Genomic DNA, 10,256 nt, shown 5'->3' with positions numbered 1-10,256 from the left:
ACACCACTACCGCCGCCCCCCCCACACCCTGCCTCTTACATATCCTACCACCACGCCCCACGCCACTACCGCCCCCACACCACTACCCGCCGCCCCACACCCTGCCTCTTACATATCCCACCACCACCACCACCACTGCCCCCCACGCCACCCGCCATACCCTGCCGCCCCACACCACTACCGCCCCTACCCCCACTACCGCTGCTCCTACACACCACCCCCTTCGCCACTACCACGCCACCCCTACCTGCCTCCCCCACACCACTACCCATACTTCCCCTGCATACCACCGCTCCTACACACCGCCCCCTACGCCTTCTGCACCACCTACATATTCATAGGTTATTGAGAGAGAGAGAGAGAGAGAGAGAGAGAGAGAGAGATCAGTGCCTACTCATAATGTTAATATAAATTACAGGTACCGTTATTCCTCACGGTGCCTTAATTAACCTGGTAACATTAACACCTGGGATTATAAAGGTGAAGTAATGATCTTTGTTGATGTTTAATTACTGTTATTATTATTTAGTCTGCCCATTGTGTGTCCAGTTTCTCAGGTAGTAATGTCCTAAGATGAGGTGTGTGGAGATTGATAATGGTGTCCGGTCTTTGGTGTCCGGTCTTTGGTGTCCGGTGTTGATTGGTGTCCGGTGTTGATTGCTGTCTGGTCTTGATTGCTGTCTGGTCTTTCTTGGTGTCCGGTCTTGATTGCTGTCTGGTCTTTCTTGGTGTCCGGTCTTGATTGGTGTCTGGTCTTGATTGGTGTCCGGTCTTGCTTATCTCGATACCGGATTTTGTTTAATATTAGTATACCTGTACATATAATCCACCCATGGAGAGTATCTCAGTCAGGACATGTTGTTGTGTGTCAGTCAGTCAGTCAGTCAGTCAGTCAGCCAATCAGTCAGTCAGTCAGTCAGTCAGTCAGTGCTAAGGGGTGTTACCATTACTAGGCCAAAAGCTTTCTCATCAGTCAGTCAATCAGTCAGTCACTCAGTCAGTCAGTCAGTCAGTCAGTCAGCCAATCAGTCAGTCAGTCAGTCAGTCAGTCAGTGCTAAGGGGTGTTACCATTACTAGGCCAAAAGCTTTCTCATCACCATTAAAGCTGAAAACAATCAAAGCTTAACCTTCATGTGTTTATTATCTCGTAAATGTCTTTGTTGGCCATAACGTAAACAACCTCAGCTTGAAGTTAATAGATACGTTTACCTTTGGGAGTTTATCAGGTTCACTTTCTATCAAGTTTTACTCATTTATTCTATATTTTTTACTGTTTTATCAAGTTTTATTAAATTTATTTTATATTTGAACTGTTTTATTAAGTTTTATTCAATATATTCTATATTTTTTACTGTTTTATCAAGTTTTACTAATTTATTCTCTATTTTTTACTGTCTTATCAAGTTTTATTAAATTTATTAAATTTTTTTACTTTTTTTATCAAGTTTTATTCAATTTATTCTATATTTTTACTGTTTTATCAAGTTTTATTCAATTTATTCTATATTTTTACTGTTTTATCAAGTTTTATTCAATTTATTCTATATTTTTACTGTTTTATCAAGTTTTACTAAATTTATTCTATATTTTTTACTGTTTTATCAAGTTTTATTCAATTTATTCTATATTTTAACTGTTTTATCAAGTTTTACTCAATTTATTCTATATTTTTACTGTTTTATCAAGTTTTACTAAATTTATTCTATATTTTTTACTGTTTTATCAAGTTTTACTCAATTTATTCTATATTTTTTACTGTTTTATCAAGTTTTATTCAATTTATTCTATATTTTAACTGTTTTATCAAGTTTTACTAAATTTATTCTATATTTTTTCTGTTTTATCAAGTTTTACTCAATTTATTCTATATTTTTACTGTTTTATCAAGTTTTACTAAATTTATTCTATATTTTTTACTGTTTTATCAAGTTTTACTCAATTTATTCTATATTTTCACCTTTTTATTAAGTTTTACTAAATCTATTCCATATTTTCACCGTTTTATCAATGTTTTACTCAATTTATTCTATAATTTTTACTGTTTTATCAAGTTTTACTAAATTTATTCTATATTTTTTACTGTTTTATCAAGTTTTATTAAATTTATTCTATATTTTTTACTGTTTTATCAAGTTTTATTCAATTTATTCTATATTTTAACTGTTTTATCAAGTTTTACTAAATTTATTCTATATTTTTTACTGTTTTATCAAGTTTTAATCAATTTATTCCATATTTTCACCGTTTTATTAAGTTTTACTAAATTTATTCTATAGTTTAACTGTTTTATCAAGTTTTAATCAATTTATTCTATATTTTCACCGTTTTATCAAGTTTTATTCAATTTATTCTTTATTTTCACCGTTTTATTAGGCTTACCGCTTGCGTTATATCAGCCTTAATCTGTATATTGTTTTAGCTTGATTCAATTGTTTTTGTGTTGATTTTTTTTATTGGACTAAAGTTCCCGCCAGTCTTATATTAAAAGTTATTGACCCATAATGAATTAGGGATAAGACTTTTGGAAGTTTGATAAAAGAATAACAGGTTGTGTACATGACCTGTGTGTAGTGGTTAGTTTAGAACCTGATCGTGTTGTATATCTCAGGTCAGAAGATTAATACTGATGGTCAGGTAAGGTTATGTTCGGAGATGATATAGTACAGTATCCTCTCTCTCTCTCTCTCTCTCTCTCTCTCTCTCTCTCTCTCTCTCTCTGTAGTGAAGTTCCTTTCACCAATTAACACAACAGTACCGAGTTTCTACCAGGTTATATTGTTAATTAATTCTTGTTATGTTTCCACAGGTAAGCTGGTGTTGAGGATCTGCAGCAGGTGTTAAACTGGACGACATGAAGGTAAATATGACACATGTGGTGGGTGGGTGGGTGGGTGTGGTGGGTGGGTAGGTGGGTGCGATGGATGGGTGGGTGCGGTGGGTGTGTGGGTGGGGGTCCAGGCATTGAGGATTGGGGAGGTTACAGTCACCAACCACCTATTGCTGTGGTGTAGAGACTGACCAAAGGTAACTTCCAGGTGTAAAAAGTGTTTGTAAAAGATGGAGAAATGAAGTACAGTACGTTTATTTAGATTGTTCGTTTGTTATTATTATTATTATTAGTAGTAGTAGTAGTAGTAGTAGTAGTAGTAGTAGTAGTAGTAGTAGTATTATTATTATTATTATTATTGATATTATTGTTTTATTATTTTTGTTCTTATTATTTCTTTCTTGCCGTCATTTAGTATCGTTAATTGTATTATTTTGTTTACGATACACACACACTACACACGCACACACACACACACACACACACACACACACACACACACACACACAGAGTACATAAGCATAGGTAATGAGGTGGGTGTTAATTAATGAAGGTTGGCAGGTGTGTGTGTGTGTGTGTGTGTGTGTGTGTGTGTGTGTGTGTGTGTGTGTGTGTGTGTGTGTGTGTGTGTGTGTGTGCAGGCTTCACACCTCCTCAACTCTGGCATATAACGACTGGTCTGTTGATACTGTTGAGTAAACCTCACCCATGATGCTGACAGAAGGCCAACACACACACACACACACACACACACACACACACACACACACACACACACACACACTCTTGGCACGAGATGAATATATCCGGGATGTGAAGCCGGGAAGAGATGTGTTTGTTTTATGGCATCAATTATTAAGGAACACTTTGTACTTTTTTCAAGAAACAACAAAAGTAACAAAATGTGAAGTAGCTTTCTAGCCTTCTGTTGGTCAATTAAAAGAACGCCACCCGAGGCACAAGGCGAGCGAACGATCATCTGGTGTAGCTTTCATGATCCGGTAATAACTGGGTGGCGTGAAGGCGGGCAAAGCGTTCGTCTGGCGAAGTTATCATGAGGGTGTAATTGCCGGGTGTCAGGGAGGCGGGCTAATGTCGTTCTCGCTCTACTTCCTCAAATATCCTCGCGTGGTGAAGGAGGAACGCCAGGCGCTCTTAATTGCTCGTGCTGGCGCTGGCTTGGGTGAAGATGACTTTTTTTTTGTGTGTATTAAATAGCGATGAAAGAATAATATTTAATAGTACGTAGATGATCGTGTTAGTATAGATGAATGAAGACAAATGCAAAAAACTAGTCCACATATTTATGAGACGAGACGAAGAACAAAGATTTAAGGACTGTGTTGTGAAGACTGAAGTAATGATTTATTTCCCTAAGATGTAGAATAAACTCTAGTGGTTATAATAGGTAATAGGGATCTTAAATAGGTAGATAATTAGGTATATTTGGAAATTTATATAAGTTATAATATTAGGAGTGAAGGAGATTTTAAAACAAGAATAGGTCAAGAAAACAACAACAACAACAACGACAAAAACAACAACAATAATAATAATAACAACAACAACAACAACAACAACAAAAACAACAATAACAACAACAACAACAACACTGGCGTTATGGTCGTCATCCTTGCATCTGTCCGTCTGTCTCTTTGTCGTCATAAGTGTCCCCGATCCCCAGTCAGCCACCCCGTCAGGTCGTGGGTGACGGGAACAAATACATAAATGTTATTTTTTTTTTTTTTGTTATTTGTTTTATGATGGCGGTGGAGTGACGTGTTATTATCGTGACTCACTGGCGGTGGTGACCTCAACCTGTTTCTTCAAGGTAAAGGTCATGGAGGTCACTGTTGCAGCTTGGCCAACACTTAACCAACTGAAATACCACTGTTGTTGTTGTTGTTGTTTTGTTGTTCTTCTTCGTTATTATTATTATTATTATTATTATTATTATTATTATTAATATTATTATTATTATTATTATTATTATTATTATTATTATTGATAGGTACCTGGATCGATAAGTACGTACATAAACATATAGACAGGTGTGTGTGTGTGTGTGTGTGTGTATCAAATCAGACTATCTGTAAAATACCTGTAAAAAAGTTCCGTTTTATGTTGTGTATATATATATATATGTTAGGTTAGGTCAGGTCAGGTTAGATTAGATTAGATTACTGTATTTAGCTGAGAACTGCGAAAAGCTCCATTCATCTTCACATTGAACTTAAACTGACCTAATCTTATCTATACCCTGACCTGTCCCAAGTTTAACCTTACGTACACACAACATGAAACGGAACTTTTTTTTATACATATTGTCTGATTTAACATATTGCCTAATTTAACATATTGCTTAATTTAACATATTGCCTAATTTAACATATTGCCTAATTTAACATATTGCCTAATTTAACATATTGCTTAATTTAACATATTGCCTAATTTAACATATTGCTTAATTTAACATATTGCCTAATTTAACATATTGTCTAATTTAACACATTGCTTAATTTAACATATTGCCTAATTTAACATATTGCTTAATTTAACATATCGCCTAATTTAACATATTGCCTGTAACACACATATTGGCATTTTGACCATAGTGGAGATTTCTTGTTTACTGAAGTTGTGTCTGTTATCATTATTTTTATGGAGATTATTAGTGTCAGAATATAAGTAAGTTGCTGTTTGGGTAGGTTAGGTTAGGTTGGGTTTAGTTAGGTTAGGTTAGGTTAGGTTAGGTTAGGTTAGGTTAGGTTAGGTTAGGTTAGGTTAGGTTAGGTTAGGTTAGGTTATTGCTGTGATCGTTTTTCCCATTACCAGTTATTTCCCAGATGTAAACAAAAAATAATAAAAAAAATGAATAAATAAATAAATTAAAAACCAAAAAAAACGAAAAACAAAAACAAAGCAAAAAACTAAACAAAACAAAACCAAGAACAAATTGTGCCACAGTTTTCAGATGAGGTATCGTGAGAGAACATCTATCATGGCATAATCATCACCCCCATTGTTGAGTATCATGGCTGCCTGTGTGTTGTGTGTACCCTGGCGTCTGTATTAATGATCTTTATTAATAACGTGGTAGTGAGGGAGAGGGAGGGGAGGGAGATGCCTGACGGAGGGAGATGCCTGACGGAGGGAGATGCCTGACGGAGGGAGGAAGCAGTAGAAGGAGGACCCAGGGACACCTATTACAGGAATAAGTCTATTAACATTATAACAGTACCCCAGAATGGATCAATTATTTCATCATTTATTTATCGCCACACTCGTCAGCTTTACCGTGTACTTGCAAGTTCCAAATTGCTTCGTGTTTTTTTTATTATGTTTCAGTCTTCAGATGTAGCGATGATGTTTTTACCGGGTGTGTTTATCTGGCCGGTGAGTGATGGTGTTGTGCTATGTGGAGTAACAATGGTAAACGAGAGGGATATTTGCTATGGTTTAGGTTAGATGAGAGAGAGGGAAGGGGCTGTGTTCCTCTTGTTGTCGTCCACCCTGCGCCAGGCTACGAGGAAAAGGTGTGTAGGTGTGATTAAAAAAAAAGAGGTTGTCCAGGTAACTCAGTAGGACAGGTCGGCCTCGGACACAGCAGGGAGTGTGAGGGTCACTTGATGTAGTGTAGTGTTGGTAAAAACGGTTCCACCAGGCAGAGGTCAGGAGGGCGTGATCGTGATAGGTTGTGTGTGTGATGATGACCCTTCACGCCTGCCTTCCTGGTGTGTGTGTGTGTGTGTGTGTGTGTGTGTGTGTGTGTGTGTGTGTGTGTGTGTATGTGTGTGGTGATAATGATGCCTGGGAATGTCAATACAGGTTGATAAGTCATTCATGAGGTAAATGTTGATAATTCACTTTTAACGAAGGTAACCAAGAATGACTTACAACATTCAATGAACCACACCCTCCAAGAAAAAAAAACAATCCCCTCACACGGGAAAAACACTTGTAGTTAATCAGGAGAAGCGGACACTGGACTGACTTAACGAGTGTGAACACGTATAAATCATCAGTGAGTGTGAGTACCAAGGTAAAGCCACAGAGATAGACGGACGGCAGGTAAACAGTACATTCCTATCCAGGTGAGCTTGGATGATCCAGGTTGGTAGTGTGTAGACCGACAATACGTAACTGATAAGAAAGATAAGGGGGCGGTAACTAACAGCAGGTGACCTTGACCCAGAAATGTGTGTATGTAAGGGGGGGGGGGTGTGTTCGTGAGGGTGTGTGTGTGTGTGTGAGAGTCTTGACCATCGCTCTTGATTGTGGCTGAGTGATGGGGCGTGATGGGGGTAGTTGTGGTAGTTGTGGTAGTTAAGTGATGGTAGTGAGTGATGGACCGTCCGTGTGATGTTTGGTTGTAGTTGTGGGTGATCGGTGAGGCGTGTGATGGTGGTAGTAGTAATAGTTGTGGTTGGGTTTTGATGGTAGTCCTATAGGTGAATAAGGAGCCTTGTGAATGGTGGTTGATTGTAGTGTGATGAGACGTGTGATAGTAGTAGTTGTTGTGGGTTTGTGATGGTGGTAGATGTGATAAGGCAGAGGAAATGGTGGTAGTTATGTTATTGGTTACGGAAGTGCGAGTAGCTTTGGATAGTAGTAGTAGTAGGAGGAGGAGGAGGATGAGGAGAAAGAGGAGGAGGAGGTGGTGGTGTGGCCAGTGTTGGGGTGATTGTTGGAGTTTACAAGGACCAGTGTTGGAGAGAGTTGAAGGATCATAAGGTGGCCAACAGATCAACACCACCACCACCAACAACAACAACAGGCGGTGTAGGATTGTAAGCAGTCTAGGGCCTGGAGGTGTGTGTGTGTTTATTGGACGAGTCACAAAAAGTAGTCTCGCTCCACCACTCTTGACTCTTACTTACTTACTAGGGTGTGTGTGTGTGTGTGTGTGTGTGTGTGTGTGTGTGTGTGTGTGTGTGTGTGTGTGTGTGTGTGTGTGTGTGTGTAATAATAAATAATAATAATAATAATAATAATAATAATAATTAACGGTTTATTGAAAGAGCTTGGCTGCCAGAAGGCTGAAAATATCAGTTACATAATTGGGGAATGGGTTTAGATTACAAATAATATACAAATAACATAAGTGATATAAATAAGATATATAATAACTAGATGGGGAAAAGCTCAAACTACAGGGCATTTCAACATAGTGACAGTGCAAGAAGTAGTATTTACTGGGAGTGAATACACTGGTTTATTACAGGTTATTGATAATTTTTACAATGGTTGGGACTGGGCTGTTCTTATAGCGATCAGTTCGTGCACGTATGGGCTGGATGCGGTTGTGGTGTCGAACAGCAATTCTCGGGCTAGGGATCTCAGGTGGTAGTAGGAGCCGGTGTCGAGGATGGTGCAGATGTGTATGTGTGTGTGTGTTACTGTATTTGCTGTTTTTGTTAATAATGTCTCCTGTGTGTTTGTAGTTTTTCTTGAGTAATAATAATAATATTATTAATAATAATAATAATAATAATAATAATAATAATAATAATAATAGACACAAAATGATAATAATAATAAATAAATAAATAAATAAATAAATAAACAAACTAAAAAACATCATAAACTCGAGATAACATCCACAGATCAAACTCATATTAACAAGACCATTTTAATCCCAATTTGGACCTGGTTTAAAAGTTTGGCTGAGGACAGGAGAATCCACAGTACAGCTCCTGTCAAAACTCCCTGGACACTTGACCTTTTACTGCGGCATTTACTCCCGGGTCATGAAGTGTAGCAGAAGAATATTGAAAAAACACAAAAAACAACACTGTTACTAAGAAAAATCTGAGGAAATAGGTGTTTAAAAAATCCAACTCTCAGATTTTTTTTCTCAGGTTACAAGGGCAGACGATCTAACTTTCTCGTGATCAGGTGAAAGTTAAAAAGATTTCCAGATGATTGAAAACGAAATTTGATCTGTTCATTCCTTATTATTCTGTTCGTTATATGTAAAATTACCGTAAAATGATGATAATAATCTTTTTAATGACGTTTGGGGAATTGGTGGCGGATATATTTAGGGATTTTTTTTTTAATGTAGGGAAAAAATTAAATAAAACATAAAACTGAAATAAAACTTAAATTAAACCTTGATATTATTTGAACTTTTATGGTTTGTTCGTCTGTAGAAAATAATCTTAGGTTTATTTTACTCGTATGAACTGAGGTGTGGGATGATGGCGGTATTGAGAGTTATTTAAATGGAGAATAAAAAATATCAAACTACATAATTTTTATTTTTTAATGATTTTTTTATCCCCAGTTAGAATTGTCACCTGAGTTCACGTGGCAAACCCTCTCCCCACTCCCCCTCCTCCCCCTCCTCCCACTCTCCCTCTCCACCTCTCCTCCCCCCATAGTCACTGGTCATGCGGAATGCCTCTTATCTGCTCATCACCATCTTCATGTTAACCTAACCTAACCTCACCTAACTGGTTTTTACTTAACAGGCTGTCTGAAGTAATCTCTTGATGCACTAAGCTGTAACAACTTGATAAGGGTTCACCTGGTCTGGGTTTACCTGGTCTGGGTTCACCTGGTCTGGGCCTACCTGGTCTGGCTGGTGTGTGCAGGATGTATGTATGTATGTATGTATGTATGTATGTATGTATGTATGTATGTATGTATGTATGTATGTATGGTTTTATGGTCGCTATTTTTACTCCCATTATGTATATTCTGAAAATGTCACCTAACCTAATGGGGATATAAACAAAGTTGACATAAACCGTATATATATATATGTAACACTCATGTCTTCTCTGTGACCTGGAAAGTTATAAAATAGTAGTTTCTCTTTTTTTTTTTAATGATAATGTCCTTGATAGTCTGAAGTGTAAGTGAATGTTACTGAGGTAAGAATGTGTAGGTGAAGTGTGAGTGAATGTTATTGAGATAGGAATGTGTAGGTGAAGTGTGAATGAATGTTATTGAGATAGGAATGTGTAGGTGAAGTGTTAGTGAATGTTATTGAGATAGGAATGTGTAGATGTAAAGAACGGCAAAACAAAAACCCAACCCAGACCATAATTGACAAACATTCACACCTGTAGATTTAACCCCTTACTGTGGGAGATAAGAACGTGCGTAATTAGAGCATGGTAACTCATTTACCTGGGGCGGATACGCAACACAACACCACGTAAACATTGGCACTGAGACGCTATCGTAACTTAATAATACGCCGCGTAACTTTAATTAAGACGGGAAGGTAAATCGTGCGTATCTTTGAATGTAGATAGATAGAGATAAAGAGTTAATGAATAATAATAAATAGAGATATAGAGTAAATTAATGAATATAGATAGAGATAAAGAGTTAATGAATAATAATAAATAGAGATATAGAGTAAATTAATGAATATAGATAGAGATAAAGAGTTAATGAATAATAATAAATAGA

At 37.0% G+C, this 10,256-nt stretch overlaps 1 long non-coding RNA gene across 1 annotated transcript in view; it reads left to right on the top strand.

Annotated features, from left to right (window-relative positions):
• The window catches only part of LOC121875377, a 31,054-nt gene extending 28,192 nt beyond the window's left edge, over positions 1 to 2,862 (top strand). Inside the window, exon 4 of the long non-coding RNA XR_006090593.1 lies at positions 2,808 to 2,862. This is a non-coding gene — a long non-coding RNA (uncharacterized LOC121875377). The remainder of the gene's footprint in view (positions 1 to 2,807) is intronic.
• The last annotated feature ends 7,394 nt before the right edge of the window (positions 2,863 to 10,256 follow it).

The sequence above is a fragment of the Homarus americanus genome, unplaced genomic scaffold, assembly GCF_018991925.1.
Source record: "Homarus americanus isolate GMGI-L3 unplaced genomic scaffold, GMGI_Hamer_2.0 scaffold56241, whole genome shotgun sequence".
Taxonomy (NCBI): domain Eukaryota; kingdom Metazoa; phylum Arthropoda; class Malacostraca; order Decapoda; family Nephropidae; genus Homarus; species Homarus americanus.
Note: the sequence above shows the minus strand (reverse complement) of the source record. Positions and strands in the feature narration are given on the sequence as shown.